Here is a 21,960-nt window from a genome sequence, read left to right as displayed (position 1 = left end):
CACTAATCTTGGTTAATTACGCTTAGTTACATCTTAATGACAAATTAACCATGATTAGGCATAACACATAAGTGTTAATCAACAACTTGTGATCTTAAAACTTGTCTAGATATTCTTAGGATGATCACCAAGTACCAACACACATAAGCTAATGTTACTAGAACACTAATTACAATTAAAGATTGCTTAGTGACAAATTAAGGCTAAATGAAGAACAATACTTTTAAGTATGACTAGTAAAGACTTGTAATCCTAAAATACACTTAGATACATTTAGTATGGTCACCAAGTCCTAACTAGAGATTTCTCTTCCCTTGTGCATGTGTTGGACATTAATGTGTGCTTACACATTAATCATGCAATATGTTATATTGCAAGTATAAGCTTACTAAAGTTTGAACCATAGTGTTGTGAAAATATCTATATGATTGATTTTTGAATCACTATCTCTTGCTATGTGTGAGTATTACTTGCTACTTGCTACTTGCTACTTGCTAATATGTTTAATACTCATTGATTTGCCAACTTGATTAATATGCTTGCTATGTGGTTACTAGTTAGAATACTAGGATTCAAGTAACTAGTTTACTTCAATGAATTAAGTGTAAAATGGTTCACAAAGGAATAATGGTCAATAATCTATTTGGTCTTGTCTAAGTAACAGATTGTGATTACTTGTCCAAGTATGACTTAACATTGATGTCTTCTTACACTAAATGTTTATTTTAGAAAGACATCATTCAATTAATCTCTACTTAATCTTAAAATGAATATGACTTGTGATTAATTGAAACTAGGAAGTTAATGACATGTTGACTAGTCTTTAGGATTGAACCAAATGCATTAATGAGCCGAACTAAGTCTTGACCAAACTGAGATTACCCAAATTGTCAATCAAGACACTTCTCCAAGAATGTTGAGTTTACCACATTTGGAGTGTTATGTCATTTTCACTCAATAAGACCAAATCTCACACACTTAATGCATATAGTACTTGTATATGATATTGGGTTTCTTTTGCAGGTGCTAGATGGAGTAAAGGTTCCAAAATATGGTGTTCAAATCTGAGTCAAACGGCTATACAACGGATACATACTTTTGGACTGGAGCATGCACGGTCGAACCACGGTCGACCGTGCCTGTGATCGTGTGACAACGGCTAGTTTTTGAATCTCACTATAAAAACCAAGCATTGAAGAGCATTTGAAGCTGACCCTCTTGCATATTTCAAAAGCTTATTTCCAGAGATCACAAGGGCTTAAATTACAACTCAAATGTGATCAAGCAAGAGAAGATTCTATGATCTTATAGATATAGAATTTGGTTGTTGTAAACTTACTAATAAAAACTGTTTAGCTTGTGAGTTTTGATGTGTGAAATCTAGTATATAAATTATCTCTGGAAATATGCCTGGTTAAAGATTACTACACACTTACGGGCAGTGTACCCGATCGAGTAATAGTATAAAAATGGTAATTCCAAGTATCGTTCCAAGGACAGTATTAACGTGAGAATTAAGTTTGAAACTAATAAAAGTAAACTAAGTTAAACTATGAAAATTGAAATTACGAGATAGTTTGTTTTGCGGCTATTTAACGATTAGCCAAATCAAGATAGCTTTTAAAGTAAAAGACAATATTTTTGGTTTTTAAGTTTAGATAAAAGAAATGCAGACTCAACGGAGAAATAAAGATATTTGAATTCAATTGATAAAAGAATGTTCACCTAGATATCCTATTCGCAGTGTTGGATGATTTGTTATTAAGCACTAGTTCTATTAATCAATGCACGCAATTACAGAGTCGGTTTACCCAGAGTTCTCTTTTATCAAACACATCAAACTAGGATTAATTGGCTTAGGGTTCCCTTTCACCAAATACCATCTTTCGTTTGTGACTTAGTAACTAGCTAATTATAAGATTAAGATTCAATTGGTTACGCGTTCGCTCCACACAATTCACCCCTATTTTGTTCAATTACGTTACCCGGTTTACCCCCTTGGTCCAGTAAGCACCCAATCGGTTAAGACAAATCAATTGGGAATTAGATCACTAAATTGAAACAGGGTTCCCTTTGTTCAAACAAGATTCACTAATCAACCTAGTAACAATAATCAACACCCAAAAGAATGGTTCTTAATCAAAACTCATAATTATTATGCATCAATTAATAAAACATCAAAGTAACATCCAAACACTTGCAAATATTCAATCTAGACAAACATTAAGAGTTTAGCCTACAATCATGGCTAAAACCAAAATAACAATCAAAGAAATAGAGAAATTCATTGTTGATAACAAAGAGATAAAACTAATCAAAGATTGAATCCTGAAAGATAAACGAATCGAGACTTGTTCCCGGAATGATTGGTACCTTAGAATGACCTTGAAGATCCCCAAAAATCACCTAAGTTCGTCAAAAAGTGGCTGGAATTCGTCTGGATACGATAATGAAACATTAGGGTATTTTTCGGGCTTTTATAAGTGGAAAAATCTGAACCCGGGCTGAAGGTCGCGCGGCGCGCCAATGCCCCCGCGCGGCGCGCCGAATGACTGGGATCTGATCCTTGAACTTCTGAAATGCTCGACCTTTATTTCCTGTTGATTTGCTCGGAGCGCCATGTTTTGCAGCGGCGCTCCATGCTGAAAATGCTGAAACTAGCTGAAAAACTCAATATTAACACCAAAACTCGAATCGAATCAAACCTTTTCACTCGTTAACATCGAAAAACATCCAAAACCATCAAATAACCTCAAATTTAACCTCCTTGGTCTTGGAACTCAAACTTCCACAACTTTAACCGAAATAACTCCAAATCGTATCCAAAAGGACCAAAATGTACCCGATATCGCTAAGGAAAACGCATATGAAATACGCGATATCATACAACCCCACACTAGAGTTTTGCTTGTCCTCAAGCAATGAAACTCGATAATAATCTTCTAAAATAAAATAATGTCTTCAAACATGAATGTAGAACCAATGAACAAGAAACCAAACAAGCAACTAGCGTGGGCACGATTTGGAGTAAATAACAACCATGGTTCCCACTTGCATTCCCCCTTGAAACTTCTCAAACCACAAACAATATGTAACGGATAAAGAAACCAAAAATAATCTCGATAACGTACCATAATGATGAAGTAGAGAATCTCGAGTCATAACATAAATCTTCAAAAGAACCGGGAATCAAGTGAGAACCGAGCACCAAAGAATAAGCAATCGAACACATGTGCCAAGAGAACGCACGGGCTACCCCGCAATTGGTCAAGCCAAACCTCCCACAGTACCTAACATCGCTAGATGTTGGTAGAAAATAATGTGCTTAGGAGGATACACATTACGTCCGGATATCATCGATGGTTATGAGGTAACCGCCTAATCCGTTATGTCAATCATAAAGATTGAAGTTCATCAGGCTTAAAAGCTGATATCTCACCTTTCCGGAGGTTATCCACTGGGAATCTGATCAATCACTGACATTTTGTGCATCATGGTGCGCTTCCCATTTGGCTAGCAAATCTCCCTCATTGAGATAAGCTTTGACTACCAGTTTCCCTGTTTGATGTTGAGGCCTGGTAGATTTCCAGTCGATTTTAGCAATGACTTTTCAAGATTTTTCGTCACCCTACAACTGGTCTGGACTACAACTTCTGAAATAAATCAGCAAGTGTGTCGTTCGGGAGACTTGACTCCCTTTAGGATGGAATGGATACATCCTGTATGGTCATAAAAGGTGGTCGAGCGCATACATTATCCTTGTTAGGAGAAACAATGAAGACCGCCCTGTTGAGTTTTTGATCTAGCGTATGGCCCGGCTTTGACCACACGATCCAATCACCGTTCATACGGTTGACACCCGTTTTTGTACAAGTGACCTACGTATGAACTGAATGTTCATGTAGGATTTCACATTCAAAATAATGAACGTGTTTTGAAAGTTCAAGACTTTCTCCTCTAACAGTACCTCATCGTGAAATGATGGGTAATGAAATGGAACGCTTAAGAGGTATACGAACCAAGTAGAACGGTCGGAAGACTTCACTTCCTTAATGAGTGGATCTGAGTCACTCGGAAGTGCCAATCTATTTCAATTGACACCGGGTTTGAAGCACTTTCGGAAGACTTTACTTCCGGTAAATCCCGAAAACCTTCGGGTGCCATAGCTTTTGGCTATGGGTTGTGTTGTCTAAGCAAACACAAGCACGTAGCTATTGCTCCTGAAAAGGACAGCACTGGTGAAGCTTAAGGCTCCTCTTCCCACAGTATCACATCATTAAATGATGCAATAATAAAATGATATAGTTTCGGAAGTATGCTATACCAAGTAACCAAAAGTTTTTGATCTGGCACGTGATTCGGTCACAATCACGCTATGCAATCACCGCTCTCTCACGGTTTACACCCGTTTTGGTACAGGTGACCTACTATTTAGTTCTTTGAACTAGTAGGATTTCATGTTCAATGGTAATGAACATGTGGAACAACTTTGGCTTCTTTAAACATCATGAAATAAATACCAAGCCAACTCTTAAACAAGGGTTTTGGTCGAATTTTTAACTATTTTTCTATTTTTTTCCTTTTTCACTAACTAATTTTTTCATCATTTTTTTTTTACGACCAAAACCCCGTGAAACGCCAAGTCTTTTAGATATCAAAACCAAAATAATGATGATTCTATTAATAACCAACCCGAGAGATTTTACATCCCCCACCCCACACTTGAGATCAAGTAATGTCCCCATTACTTGAGATCAAAAATGGATTAAAATCAAAAGGGTAAGAAAAATAAAAACTTATCGAGCTTAACCACAAATCGTGGAATGACAGTGACAGATGGCGCTGAACTGACTGCCAGCATAAGAACATCGTCCATTCCCGATTCTCACACCAATATCATCACTCAAGTAGTTTTGCTGAACTTAATGCCAGACTTGAAAAACCGTTTCACCAACACACCTAAGAAAAAGCAAAACACACCAAATACATAAAGGGAACAAGGTGGTACCACCCGGTACCGAAACGCCTTGCCCCTAATAAGGTCTCAAAGTACATCATACGAAAAATAAAAATATCAAGTACAACCAAATCGAAACGGAAATAGTCTAAAACAAATACAACAATAATACGTGCAACACATCAATTGCTTCCCGGCCAAAAATCTCTCAACGGGTCCCAAGCCACGCCATAAGTATCTTGGCACGCTTGATACGGGTCATAAGATGGATCCGGTCTCGGAGGCGTCACGGCGGTGTAGTCCGGAATGGTGGTTTGCGTAGGAATGTACGCATCCGGCACACGACGCATTTGCCGTTGGAGCTGCCTCTGATGAATTTCCCACTGATTGTGGGCCCGAATCCCTTGAACATCATACTCTATCCTGCTAACACGTTCGCCCAAATTACCAACCTCTGTCCGAACCTGACCCAAACTCGTGTTAAGCGACCCATAGTTACCCTGGTGCCACGTCATCAACTCCTGATTATGACGGCGCTGCTCGTCATACATACGCTGATTATGCTCAACCTGAGCATTATAAAATGAACGACTATCTTGGAACTCAAGATGCAACCCATTAACACTATTCACCAACCCATTAAAAGTTTCCTCATCGGGAGTCCATACTCCCCGAACATTACCACTAGAACTCCCTGCTTCATACGTGGACTCAGTACCACGTCCTCTACCTTGACCTTCACCTTGACCTTGCTGACCTTGACCCTGTTGTTGTTGTTGACCCTGTTGTTGTTCTTCCTCACCTACCAAAACCCAACCGTTCGGACCTCGCCTAATAAAATCGGCTTTAGCGAAAAGCAAAATATTCGATACCATTGCTTCGGCCCCGAAACAGTACACCTATCAGTTGGCACCGAAAATGCCTCAGCCAAACGTGTCACTAAATGCCCCCCTAACAACGGGCGCTCGGGACGATTATCCTCACCAATTTCCTGAAACCAGGCCCCCAACATACAAGGGACATCTATCGCCTCTCTAGCCTTAATCTGCTGAAGGATCCAAAGATCCTTTCGTTTAATTTTGTTTGCATTTCTCCGGGCCATGAACATAGTAGCAATCATTTTAAAAAGAATCCGGTCCTCCGGACGTCGAAGATTTGACTGAATGCTCCTACTAGAGCTAAAAGCTCTAACCCCCGGATTAATAACCGTTGGCCAATACTCACTTTCACTAAAAGCATCTTCACCAAAAACCCGGCATCCCAACAAATGGTACTGTAAATCGATATCATCATTTAACTCGGGGTACAAACCCAATGCCCGAGCCAACTCAACCTTACTCATTCGACGGTCCGCCCCGCCAAGCCTGAATGTCAAAAAGTCCGAATCACGAGGAGCAACTCGGGGGCGACAACTTACGGTTGAAAAGAACTCAACAGTCAACTGCTCATAAACGTCTTCCTTAATCTCAAACAATCGCTCATACGGTCTCAACTCATTACCACTATAAGTAACCCATAAGTAACCACGCAATTGTCGATAAGCATGAATATTCTCATTTCCAAGATGCGACCAATCCAAGTAGTAAGTTTGCTCAATTGGACGAGCAAGATTTATGGTAAACCTTTGTTCTAGATCCTCCATATTAGCAACTTGAGTCAACCACAATTTCGGATTGTTCGGTGGTTGCTGTGGTTGGTTACCTCTTGTTCTCTACATTCATGAAACAAGTAAGAAAACAAACACAAACTCAAAAGTTAGTGTTAGTCATCATATTAAGCACCAAACACCTTTACAATCAATCCTTGCTTCATGTTAATTCACTTTCAAAAACAACCACCAATGAAACAAATAACTCTTGTGAAAACTTTTCAAAAACTACACTCTCAACCAAATCACATTATCCATTAAACCAAATAACTCATAACCGTATTCATCAATCAACATAACCAAAACATAACATGATTACTTATCACTCTTTTAAATTCCAAAAATCCAATAAACTTCATCATGTTAGCAACTTTTATCAATTTCAACAACCATTAACAAAAAGCTTCATCACAATTAAAAATCATATGTTTAATCATCACTAGAATGGCATAATCATAATTGGAACAATTTAGCACAAGTCAATCAAAACAATTTGACCCGCCCATATGGACACTACCCCACACTAGCTCAAAAACACATGAACAATTCAAAAACCACCACACTTTCAAGCAAATATCCCCTTTTCACTTACAAAATTCGAACTTTAAACCCTACAAACCCTAGGTTCATGTTAAACTTCCAAAAACACAAAATTCATCTTGAAATCAAAGCATATAAACATTATCTAACAAAACCCATAACTAATTGAATCACATAACCCAAATTAAAGCAACCCCACACTAATTCATCATGATAATCAAGAATTAAACAAGCAATTTACATATAATAATATGAAATTAGTAAGGAAGGAAACAAATTCTGACCTTTTTGGGTGCCATTCTTGAAAGATTGAGGTTAATTGAAACAATGGATCAAACTTTTAAGATTTAGGGTTTTGAAGATCAAAGGATTTGTAAGAGTAAAAGATGTAGATGAAAGAAAATAATTGAAGTAAAAAGGCATAAAAGACAGCTGGTACCCGATTTTAAGTTATGTGGTTGTGAAAATTCGGGATGACTTAATTAAAAACCCAAAAACCGCTGGCCGACACACATTGGCGCGGCGCTCCAGTATATCACGCGGCGCGCAGGTTTATCGCGCGGCGCGCCAATAGCATGTGCGGCGCTCCGAATAACTACAAAACAATGTCGAGCCTTTTTCAGTTGCTGGCACATCAGGTGTTTCAATGTGGCGCGGCGCGCCCTGAAATGGAGCGACGCTCCATATACTGTAACATCAAAATTTCGCTTTTTTTAGCCTTAAAAACCAATTTTCTCCCCATAAGACTACCAAACAAATCCCGATAAACATCCAAGCATGATCATATTGCACATATTATCAAACAAACACAAAAATAAACAAACTCTACAACAATGTGAACCTTATTTAACGAGTCGTTCACGCAACTCGTCCCCAACTTCAAGTGACGTTGGGATCGGGTTCAACGTGAACCTCATCATTAATTTCTAACGGACAATCAAAATACTTCTTCACACGATGTCCGTTAACCTTAAAGGTAATACCATTCGCATTTTTCAACTCGATTGTACCGTATGGGTACACCTTAACAACCTCAAATGGTCCCGTCCACCGGGACTTAAGTTTTCCCGGTAAAAGCTTTAATCTAGAGTTAAACAAAAGCACTCGGTCGCCTTCGTTAAACTCCTTTGGACCCTTTAACTTCCTATCATGCCATTGCTTGGTCTTTTCTTTATAAATCAATGAATTCTCGTACGCATCGAGGCGTAATTCACCAAGCTCATTCAATTGCCCCGCCCTTAGGCGTCCGGCTTCCTTCAAATCTAAATTACACTTTTTAAGTGCCCACATAGCCTTATGCTCAATCTCCAACGGGAGATGGCACGCTTTCCCATAAACCAACCGATAAGGAGTGGTACCAATTGGCGTTTTGAAGGCGGTTCTAAACGCCCACAAAGCTTCATCGAGCTTATTTGCCCACTCCTTCGGATTCGAACCCACAGTTTTCTCAAGAATACTTTTAAGAGCTCGATTGGTATTCTCAACTTGTCCGCTCATTTGGGGATGGTATGAAGTAGAAACTTTATGGAGAACTCCATATCGCTTCAATACCTTCTCCATTTGGGCGTTACAAAAATGAGTACCCCTATCACTAATTAAAGCTTTAGGAGTTCCAAATCGAGAGAATAAATGCTTAAGGAACGAAATCACAACTCGTGCATCATTTGTGGGTAAAGCTTGCTCTTCGGCCCATTTAGACACGTAGTCAATGGCAACGAGTATGTAACTATAATTCTGAGATTTCGGAAATGGCCCCATAAAGTCAATTCCCCAAACGTCAAATACTTCGCAAACTTGGATGCTTTGTTGAGGCATCTCATCCCGTTTGGTGACTTTACCGGCCCTTTGGCACGAATCACATGACTTACAAACCAGGTGGGCATCTTTAAAGATTGTCGGCCAATAAAAGACGGCATCATAGACTTTACGCCCCGTAATTTGGGGTCCAAAATGCCCACCGGTAGGCCCACTATGGCACTCGGTTAAAATACGCATACACTCATCACCGGAAACACACCGGCGGATAACCCCATCGGGACAACAACGGAAAAGATAGGGATCCTCCCAGAAATAGTACTTAAGGTCACTGAAGAATTTCTTCCTCTTTTGATGTGACCACCCTTTCTCCAAGAATCTCCCAACTAGATAATTAGCAATGTCCACGTACCACGGCTCATCAACCTTATCCACCTTCATGAGATATTCTCCGGGAAAATCATCATGAATGGTAGTCTCATCGAGAACCTCACGGGAGGGGTTCTCAAGACGTGAAAGGTGATCGGCCGCCAAGTTTTCAGCACCCTTTTTATCCCGGATCTCAACATCAAATTCTTGCAAAAGCAAGATCCATCTAAGAAGTCGTGGTTTTGCATCCGGTTTAGCAAAAAGGTACTTTAGAGCAGAATGGTCCGTAAAAACAATAGTCTTAGATAAGACTAAGTAGGACCGGAACTTATCAAACGAAAAGACCACCGCAAGGAGCTCTTTTTCAGTGGTAGTATAATTTAATTGCGCTCCTTGCAAGGTCTTGCTTGCATAGTAGATGGGTCGGAAATGTTTCTCGACCCTTTGACCCAAAACTGAGCCAACAGCGAAATCAGATGCATCGCACATAAGCTCGAATGGAAGGGACCAATTCGGAGCAATTATGATTGGCGCATTGATGAGTTTCTCCTTCAAAAGCTGGAATGCCTTTTGGCACTCTTCGGAGAAGTTCCACGGGGTGTCCTTTTCAAGGAGTTTATTCATCGGGTTGGCAATCTTAGAAAAATCTTTAATGAATCGCCGGTAAAAACCGGCGTGCCCGAGAAAACTCCTAACACCCTTAACATCGGTAGGAGGTGGAAGGTTCTTAATAGCGGTAACCTTTGCGGGATCCACCTCTATACCGTTTTTAGAAATCTTGTGCCCGAGAACGATGCCCCCTTGAACCATGAAATGGCACTTCTCCCAGTTGAGCACAAGATTAGATTTTTCGCACCTGACCAACATCCGTTCTAAATTAAGAAGGCATGAATCGAAAGTGTCACCGAAGACCGAGAAGTCATCCATGAACACCTCCATGCAATCTTCTATCATGTCATGGAATATGGCCATCATGCACCTTTGAAAAGTGGCCGGAGCATTGCAAAGGCCAAAGGGCATGCGTCGATAAGAGAACGTGTCATACGGGCACGTGAAAGTAGTCTTCTCTTGGTCCTCGGGCGAGATAGGAATTTGAAAATAGCCCGAGAAACCATCGAGAAAGCAATAGAAGCTGTTTCCCGCCAACCTCTCTAGCATTTGATCCATGAAAGGTAGCGGGAAGTGGTCTTTGCGTGTGGCGTCGTTCAACTTACGGTAGTCGATACAAACACGCCACCCCGTGACAGTCCGGGTGGAAATTAACTCATTTTTATCATTGGTGGTAACAGTCATACCACCTTTCTTAGGTACACAGTGTACCGGGCTAATCCATGGACTGTCAGAAATCGGGTAAATCAGACCTGCATCAAGGAGCTTTATGATCTCTTTCTTCACGACATCTTGCATGTGCGGGTTCAACCTCCTTTGGCGTTGCACCACAGGTTTGGAGTTATCCTCCATTAGAATTTTGTGGGTGCAATAGGAGGGACTAATACCCTTAATGTCGTGAATCTTCCATGCAATGGCCGGTTTATGGGCCTTTAGCATAGTAACAAGCTCAGTTTTCTGACCTGCTGAAAGAGAAGAAGAAATAATTACCGGAAGCTTAGATTCCTCATGCAAGTAAGCGTATTACAAATGATCTGGAAGTGGCTTCAATTCAAGCTCGGGAGGTTCTTCAATTGAAGACTTGCTCCGGTAATTTGAATCACGTTCGAGTTCTTTGAACTCCTCTTCAGTCGGCTCATAGCCGTTTTCCATCAAGGTGGTTAAAATATCCACCTCCTCAACCTGCACATCCTCATCAATCTCAACCAATGAGCATTCTCCTGAACCCTGTAACTCTGGGAATTCCTGCAAAAACTCAGACTGGACATTCACAGTGTTAAGAAAATAACATGTATCATCAGTGTAGCCAGGGTATTTTAAAGCATGGTCGATTGAGAATGTTGCACTCAAATCATCTATCCTAAGGGTCAACTTTTGGCCATACACATCAATCATACACCTAGCAGTATTTAAGAATGGCCGACCCAAAATAAGTGGAATCCTTTCATCCACTTCCATATCCAAAACCACAAAATCCGCCGGAAAAACTAACGACCCGGTCTTAACTAGCATATTCTCTATGATTCCACGAGGGAATTTAATAGAGCGGTCAGCTAGCTGAACAGCCATGCGTGTGGGTTTTAACTCCCCGGGGTCTAGCTTTAAGTAAATAGAATAAGGCATTAAATTAATGCTAGCCCCCAAATCCGCCAAAGCCCTCATACAGTCCAAATTACCAAGTAAACAAGGAATGGTAAAACTTCCAGGATCTTCAAGCTTCTCGGGAAGCTTGTTTGCAACAACCGCTGAGCATGCGGCATTCAACCTGACTGAAGACACGTTCTTCAGCTTCTGCCTGTTAGTCACCAAATCTTTGAGAAACCTCGCATACTTAGGCATACCTGCAATAACATCAATAAAAGGCATATTTATGTTAACTTTTTTAATCAAGTCCATGAACTTGGACTTTTCGGCCTCTAGCTTCTCCAAACGCTGTTTCCTCGGGAATGGGAGCGGTGGTTGATACTCTCTAACTACCGGTTTAGCAGCCATAGTAACAGGTTCCTTAACAACTTTTTCAGCCACCTGTTCCGGCTCCTTTTCCCTTTCTGATTCACTTTCAACAACCAGCTCACTATCATTAACTAACGGGACCCTCAAATCATACTCGTCGGGCTTCCTCGGTGGATCATATGCTAAACCACTTCGGGTGGTGATAGCATTAACATGCCCGTTTTTCGGGTTAGTATCCGTCTTGCTCGGTAACTCCCCCGGTTTTCTCTCACTATTCTTATTAGCAAGTTGACCAATCTGTTGTTCTAGATTATGAATAGCTGCTTGTTGATTCCGAAACATTTGGTCACTCTTTTCATTGTTCTGAGTAACGGTAGTAACAAGTTGAGTCTGAGAAATCACTAACTTCTCGATCATAGCCTCAAGGTTGGACTTTTTCTCTTCGGCCTGTGGTTTCTGAAAATAACCGGGAGCTTGCTGCTGAAAACCTCCACTAGAACCCGGTTGGAACCTCGAACCCTGATTACCTTGCGGATTATAAGGATTATTGAAATTCCTATTAAACTGAGCACGTCCCTGAAACTGATTGTTATTCTGCTGACTAATATAGTTGATCTCTTCTTTCTGATTCATAGTCAAACCCGCATCACAATCTTTGCTCAGATGCAAACCTCCACAGTATTCACAACCAACCTTCATACCATGAATATCCTTGTTCATCTTCTCCAAATTCCTACCAAACGAATCCAACTTAGCACTGAAAGACCCAAAATCATCATAAGCACCTGTACCTGTAGTCTCTGTTCTCTTAACTGAAGCTGAAGGGTAAGATTCATGATCCTGATGCCACTCATGAGAATAAGCAGCTTGCTTTTCAATGATCGCTAACGCCTCTTCTTCAGTCTTATCCATTAACGTTCCACCTGCAGCTTGATCAATACTCTGACGCGTAGGAATATCACAACCTTTGTAGAAAATCTGAACCTTCTGTAAATCATTCAACCCGTGTTGCGGACACGAGCGTAACAAAGTAGCAAAACGGTCCCAAGCATCAAACAATGTCTCACTGCTCTTTTGTCTAAATTGAGAAATATCTGCTTGAAGTCGAGCAGCTCGAGATGCAGGGAAAAACTTCGACAAAAACTTATCTTCCAAAGTCTCCCAAGATGTAATCGTACCTTCTGGTTGCTTATCTAACCATCTCTTAGCTTCTCCCTTAAGAGTCCAAGGGAAAAGTCTTGTCTTAATTGAAGTGTCGGCAACCTCATGTAGCTTAAACAAGTTACAAACATCATTAAAATTACGAAGATGCTCGTTAGCATCCTCGGTATCTTTGCCATAGAATCGGCAATCAGAAGAAATCAAATTCAGGATCGGCCCTGTAATTTGAAAAGGCTGAGTAATATTCGGCTGAGTAATCGAATTGCCTTGGCCTCCTCGGGTGGCCTTCAACTTTTCTGCCATAGTCTGAGGACGAGGTGGTTCTTCGGCCATTTCTTCAGTATCTGAAGTGTCAGACGAAACGTAAGAATCTTCTTCTGAGTTAACTTCTGGTGGTGTCTCGGGCACCACAATATCGTTGTTACTGAACAAATTGACTACAACTTCACTCGAAGACGGTGAAGAATCCACTTTAGACTTTTGCTCTTGACTTAAAGCTTTGAACAACTCTCTTTCAGGCTCGTCAAATGGTGTTAAAATCGGAGAACTTGAAGAACGCGTGTGTGGCATGCACTATCTGTAACTGCAAGAACACAGCTAACAAACCGATTAAATGCACCGACTCAATTAGAATTAAAATAAAATAAACAGTTAAAGTTAACTAAAAACAAACTTAATTTTCAAACTTAATTTTCAACACAACTGTCCCCGGCAAAAAACTTGATGTGTGAAATCTAGTATATAAATTATCTCTGGAAATATGCCTGGTTAAAGATTACTACACACTTACGGGCAGTGTACCCGATCGTGTAATAGTATAAAAATGGTAATTCCAAGTATCGTTCCAAGGACAGTATTAACGTGAGAATTAAGTTTGAAACTAATAAAAGTAAACTAAGTTAAACTATGAAAATTGAAATTACGAGATAGTTTGTTTTGCGGCTATTTAACGATTAGCCAAATCAAGATAGCTTTTAAAGTAAAAGACAATATTTTTGGTTTTTAAGTTTAGATAAAAGAAATGCAGACTCAACGGAAAAATAAAGATATTTGAATTCAATTGATAAAAGAATGTTCGCCTAAATATCCTATTCGCAGTGTTGGATGATTTGTTATTAAGCACTAGTTCTATTAATCAATGCACGCAATTACAGAGTCGGTTTACCCAGAGTTCTCTTTTAGCAAACACATCAAACTAGGATTAATTGGCTTAGGGTTCCCTTTCACCAAATACCATCTTTCGTTTGTGACTTAGTAACTAGCTAATTATAAGATTAAGATTCAATTGGTTACGCGTTCGCTCCACACAATTCACCCCTATTTTGTTCAATTACGTTACCCGGTTTACCCCCTTGGTCTAGTAAGCACACAATCGGTTAAGAAAAATCAATTGGGAATTAGATCACTAAATTGAAACAGGGTTCCCTTTGTTCAAACAAGATTCATTAATCAACCTAGTAACAATAATCAACACCCACAAGAATGGTTCTTAATCAAAACTCATAATTATTATGCATCAATTAATAAAACATCAAAGTAACATCCAAACACTTGCAAATATTCAATCTAGACAAACATTAAGAGTTTAGCCTACAATCATGGCTAAAACCAAAATAACAATCAAAGAAATAGAGAAATTCATTGTTGATAACAAAGAGATAAAACTAATCAAAGATTGAATCCTGAAAGATAAACGAATCGAGACTTGTTCCCGGAATGATTGGTACCTTAGAATGACCTTGAAGATCCCCAAAAATCACCTAAGTTCGTCAAAAAGTGGCTGGAATTCGTCTGGATACGATAATGAAACATTAGGGTATTTTTCGGGCTTTTATAAGTGGAAAAATCTGAACCCGGGCTGAAGGTCGCGCGGCGCGCCAATACCCCCGCGCGGCGCGCCGAATGACTGGGATCTGATCCTTGAACTTCTGAAATGCTCGACCTTTATTTCCTGTTGATTTGCGCGGAGCGCCATGTTTTGGAGCGGCGCTCCATGCTGAAAATGCTGAAACTAGCTGAAAAACTCAATATTAACACCAAAACTCGAATCGAATCAAACCTTTTCACTCGTTAACATCGAAAAACATCCAAAACCATCAAATAACCTCAAATTTAACCTCCTTGGTCTTGGAACTCAAACTTCCACAACTTTAACCGAAATAACTCCAAATCGTATCCAAAAGGACCAAAATGTACCCGATATCGCTAAGGAAAACGCATATGAAATACGCGATATCAAGTTTACTTAGTGTGATGTATGTCCTAGTATTGTCTTTGGATCATCATTGTAAATTGCATAAGTCTTGTAACTTCAATTAGTAGAAGCATAGGCTAGCTTAGTGATCTACTTCCTTAAAGGGACTTAGGAAGTTGATTAATCTTATTTGAAGTTAATACTTGTCCAAGGTGAAGACAAGTTGAGCTAGGTTGGAGTTGGTCTTTCAAAGGGATAGAAAGATTAAGTTTGTTGTCTACCAAAGAAGTTGAAGACTTGTAAATCAGATCTCCACTGGGTTTGAAGAAAAGTGCTTAGTGAAGCAAGAAATATCGATTAGTGTAATCGGGGAGTGGATTAAGGTGGATTAGTTAACATCCACCTGAACCATTATAAATCCTTGTGTCTATGTTCTTTACATTACTTTGCTTATCATTTTGAACATACACACCACATACATCAAGTTTGAGTTGAATTGGTTGATCATAACTAATCAAATTTAGTGATCAATAGAAAAAGAGTTAAAAATGTATTAAGTAACTATTCACCCCCCCCCCCTCGTTACTTACAACCAATACATTTGTAAACTAGTGACTAACACCCAAATCCATAACAAATACTTCCAAATTCGTCATCTAACCCTAAACCCACCATAATTTGGTCTACACACACTAACCATACCCAAAACCCCAAATTTCACAATAGGTGGGGTTATAAGCCTAAACTCAAACAAGAATCTTAAACAATGAAATTCGGATTCGAGACTTACCACTACAACCAAAACGTAGCTAGGAATGAGGTGAACAACTTTAACACTTGAGCTTTGTCGAGAATCGAGCTTCTTCTTCACGATTCCAAGCTTTCTCATTCTAGAAATGGTTTCGAGAAGGTTGAGAGTGTTTGAGATGAAGAGGATAAAGTGAAATGAGGATAAGGATGAAAGGGAATCAGTTTTGTGGCCAAAAACTAGGCACGTTGTGAAAAGACCATGTTACCCCTCATTTTAAAATAAAAACAAGAAACTTCCATCAGGTATTAGCCGCGGCGTAGCCCCATAGTGGCGCGGCGCGCCCTCTAGTGTAAATCCAGAACATCAACTTCTTCAAAACTAAAACATCTGAACTAACATCAGCTGCGGCGCGCCCTTATACCCCGCGGCGCTGCTTAACTAGCCAACAGATTTATTATCTTGAAGTTCAGGGACTGAGGTTGTTTGATTCTGATGTAAATTCTGAAAATGCATAAGTATATGGTAGACTTTTAGTGGCAGTTTCTGATGCACACATTTACTGACACATTCGAGAACTCTTTCTGATGCAAAAAATTCAGGGTCTTACCATTATATTTGAGTTTGCAAATAAAATGATACCTCAAGTTTATGTGTTGTGTATGACTATGAAACATTGGCAAATGTCCCGAAAAGGTAACATAAGTTACCCAATTTGACAATCAAGGTAACCCCCAAATCGCATAAGCCCGAAAAGGATTTCAATTTTATTTTTGCTCAAGAAAAGAATTACGTGTTCAAAACTTTTAAATTTGGGCTAATATTCGTCAAACTCATTAACGATCGTTAGTAAAAAAAATACATGATTGGTCCCTGAAGTTTCTTAAAAATTATACCCATGGTCCTCTTCATAATCTTCATCCTTTTCATGTGTTTATTTTAGATCTGCTTCTGAATTCATCTAAAAATCAATTTTAGCATCAGTTTGGAGTATCAAATCCACCAAATCAAACAACGAGTATTTCATATCTGAGATCTAAATCAACGAATCTTGTCATCATCATATTTCATTTCAGATTTGGAACGAATTAACAAAAAGTAAAATTGTAGATCCGTTAGGATTCATTTCATGGATCTCTTTGTAAATTTTCAGACTCTAATTCGTTATACTGAGGATAAATTCGTGAAGTCAAAGCTTGCGCTTTAAAAGTCAAACTGTTCTTCATTCTTCAAATTGAAGAATTATATATCGAGCACATTGTAGCTGTTGTATACAAATCTGTGTAAGATTTGGCTTATGCTTCCCAAAAGAATAAGAAAATTAAAAAAGAAAAAGAAAGAAAGACTTGGCTTAGGCATTAAAACTTGTAACCAAGTCTCAGTTGCCTATACATAAAATGTTAGAAGCCACAAGTTGGGCCAAGGATGTCTGGTCCCACGAGTAAAATTTTAGACAAAAGCATGCACATTCAACATCATGGTGAGTGGGTGTCAAATAACATAACATCAATTATAAAAGTATAAGAACTACCAGCAAAAGAATATATAATATCAATATTGTAGAATCCATGTCTGTTATAGTCTGAAATAGGTCTGATCACTCCATAACCAGACTTGTCAACACAAACAATTAAACATTTTAATCATGGAATAGGAGAAACTCAAATATCTACTGTTCGAGCTTATCATATCATGAAGCTTGATCATGCATATATTTTCTGAGGGAAAATACATCCACAAACAACAATATGAGATGGGTTTTTTTAGGCGTCATCGTCGTTAACCTCCGGTCCGGTTACCGTGATAACCCGTACCCGAGATGATGATCTCGGGAGGGTGGCCAACGAATTACCCGCCGGTCGATAGTCGGAACCTAACGACGACAAGAGGGAGAAAAACCCTACAAGATCCGTAGGTAAAAACCCTAGATAGTGAGAGATCGTGTAGTCGCCGTAAAGAGGCATTTAGCGTGAGATGCGGAGAGCCGTATGCGATGGATGCCGAATGCGTTGCGGTGGAGGGGCGTGTGAACTATCATCAAACAATGATAATTAACATAAAATGAAGATGAATTCGTGATCCTAAATCATAATCTAAGCTTCATTCATCATCTACTCGAATAAACAACAACAGATTCTCATATTTTGAAATTATGTTCTTCGTGTTCATCACTAGAGGTTTTGATCTCTAGAATAGCTTAGCAAGCTACAGATCCAATCGATTGAGGATTCTAGTTCCTGGATGTTCGTTGAACTATCTGAAGCTTAAACAGGAATTAAAACATCAACAACTTCATGAATTTTCAGATCAAAAGGTTTGGTTTGAAAAGTGAAATTTTGAATTGCGTTGAATTAGATGTTAGATGTGATTGATGATGCTTTGTGTGAAGACCCGAAAAATTTTGACTTATTTTAAGTCAAATCTTTATATAATTTGATATTTCTAACATGATAAGCAAAGTCTGTTATGTTGAGTCTCAAAAAATTTGAAATATTTTCATACATTCATTTAACCTCGACTATTTCCAACGATATAATGAAATATTATATGATTTAATTTGAAATATTATATGATATAATTATTATAATAATATATGTAAATAACTTACGATATAATGAAACGTGTTATTTAAAATGTATTTATATATATAGATAAATTATATTAAGATGGTTTTGATTTAATTAGTAAAAGATATTAACACGTTGATCATCCAATTATTATTAAATAAAGTTTAATTCATATTTATGAGGATTTAAAAATAAATGTAGTTCCATGAATAGGTTACATAAATTTTAGAATTGATAAAAATATATTTAGATTCCTTATGATGAGTTTTAATACTCTGTACATATTACTTGGAACTAAAAACAAATAACATATGAATCTTTTTGATCAAGTTTTACACAGTTAATGACCAGAATAAATAAATATACTTAATTTAAAAAGATGAGATTTTTTCGAAGACTTTTATCCGTAACTGTCTACCAATGAAGCACGATATAACAATCCGTATTAAAATTGTTGGTACAAAATTACAAATATTGTGGTTGCTTTACTATTCAATTACTGTTTGCACACGTTTTTATTTCATTTGATATTATAATTATTATTATATTATTACTTTATTTTATTATTATATTATATAATATATATATATATATATATATATATATATATATATATATATATATATATATTATATTATATATATATATATATATATTATATATTATAATTATTATTATATTATTACTTTATTTTATTATATATATATATATATATATATATATATATATATATATATATATATATATATATATATACTTTATTTTATTATATATTATTACTTTATTTTATTATATATATATATATATATATATTATTTTATTATTATATTATTACTTTATTTTATTATATATATATATATATATATATATATATATATATATATATATATATATATATATATATATATTATACATATACTTGCATACTGAGAGCCATCACCACTACATTGTTTCTTGTCCGAGATCAAACACCATCGACCATCATCACCTTCGAACTACCCTCAACACCCTACAACACCCTTCGGCCACCACCTTTTTATCACCATCGACAATCAACAACCCACCACCCTTATATCTCGGTCACCCGTGAACACCCTTATCACCATCTTTACCACTACCACCTTGAATCACCACCACCATGAACAACCACCTCCCACCACCATCAAGCTGTTTTATATTTTTTTTGTTTGTTTTTCTGCTTCGGTTGCCAACTCAGAACCGAGATCACCACCAACACCATCGATATTACTGTAACTGTGAGGAAGATGATAAGCAGTTTTGTATATGTTAAATAATTAGACACGCGAGTTATTACAAGAAAATAACTAACTGTTCAGTGGTTTGGAAGGGAATTGTTAAACGAGAGGTCGTGGGTTCGAAACTGGGCAGTGACGTACTCATTTTTTTAAGGTATATTCATTATTATTATTATCATTATTATCATTATTATTATTATTATTATTATTATTATTATTATTATTATTATTATTATTATTATTATTATTATTATTATTATTATTATTATTATTATTATTATTATTATTATGAAAATGATTAAAATTAAAATTAATTTATGATTTAAATGAATTATTAATATCATTATTATTATTTTCATTATTATTATTTTTATAATAAATAAATAATATGTATATAAAACATACTTATATTAATATTACATATAATTATACATATTAACATTATTTATATAAATATTACATATAATAAATTATTGATTTTTGATATAATACTAATTATATATATATATATATATATATATATATATATATATATATATATATATATATATATATATATATATATATATATATATATATATATATATAAATTACTATAACTATATGTATAAATATTAATTATTTCAAATATATATACAAAATAAATATAGATAACATATAATTTAAGATATGATACATAAATAAAATATATATTTTTTAATTTGGAATTAGTATAAATTTTATATAACTACAACACTTAATATATAAATATTATATAATTAATAGATGAAATTATTTGATTACTATTATACGTTTTAATATATATAACTGATATAGGTTCGTGAATCCGAGGCCAACCCTGCATTTGTTCAGTTCCGTCGTATGCATTTTTTTCTACCAAATACAGTATCGTGAGTTTTATAGATCCCTTTTTAATTGCTTTTGCAATATATATTTTTAGGCTGAGAATACATGCGATATTTTATAAATGCTTTACGAAATAGAGAAAATGCTTTACGAAATAGAGACAACTGATTAAAAATGATATTCTGCAGATTGATGTGCTAGGTAATTTAATTACATGTTATAAGAGCATGTAAGCGCGAATCCTAAAGATAGATCTATCGAGTTTGACACCCCCATCCTGTAGGCTGTACTAGACGTTAGAGCTAGTGGGCGGATATTTAGTACTTCGAGGATTATTTATTAGCACCGGTGTACGTTTCCATCTTTGCGAAGATGATGCATTATATTATTGTTAAGGTTGGTTACTGAGGCCTCAACATAAGCAGAATGGTTTTATACACTGCGGTGTATGTATATTTATGAAACTGAAATCTTGTGGTCTATTACTGAAAATTATTATTATTGAAATCATTGTTTATGATAAACCTATGAAGTCACCAACCTTTTGGTTGACACTTTTAAGCAAGTTTATTCTCAGGTATTAAAGAAATCTTCCGCTGTCCATTTGCTCATGTTAAAGATATTACATAGAGTCGTTCATGGCATATTTCAAAAGATGTTGCATTCAAAATCATCACCGTGTACCATATTTGCATATCGTCACAGTTGTTATGTTGAATAATGTTATTTATGATGATTGTCTATACGTAGAAGTCATCAGTTGTCCAAAAACCTTGAATTTATATACGATGTGTCTTTTAGAAGAATGAAATGTTTGTAAAACGTATCATATAGAGGTCAGTACCTCGCAATGGGACCAGATGTTGATGATTTCGTCCATATGGATTTGAACGGGTCGTCACACTTTTGCGACTGTTGTGTAAAAAAATTCGAGCACGTTTCATGAAGGATTTGGTATTATTCCAGGTTGTTCATGGATTCAACGCTTAATTCAACAACCCTTGATTTTAGGGGTGTTCAACATGCGGACATAAACTGAATCAAATACCTTTGAGTAAATTACATTGTTGGTCCTTTAGTTTTCACACAAGTGCGAAGATCTTATAATCCTCAATTTAGGATGACTGGTGCAATTTTTTAGCAAACTTCAAGGACCAATTGCGTCTTTTTACTAACGATTGTTAATAAATTTAACGAAGATTACCCTAATTTTTTAATTTTTGATCATGTAATCCTTTTCTTGCGCAAAAATACGATTGAAATCTTTTTCGGGCTTGTGCAAATTGGGGGTTACCTTGATTGTCAAATTGAGTAACTTATGTTACCTTTTCGGGCCATTTGCCCATGAAACTTCATA

The sequence above is a fragment of the Rutidosis leptorrhynchoides genome, chromosome 8 (assembly GCF_046630445.1).
Source record: "Rutidosis leptorrhynchoides isolate AG116_Rl617_1_P2 chromosome 8, CSIRO_AGI_Rlap_v1, whole genome shotgun sequence".
NCBI lineage: Eukaryota > Viridiplantae > Streptophyta > Magnoliopsida > Asterales > Asteraceae > Rutidosis > Rutidosis leptorrhynchoides.
Note: the sequence above shows the minus strand (reverse complement) of the source record.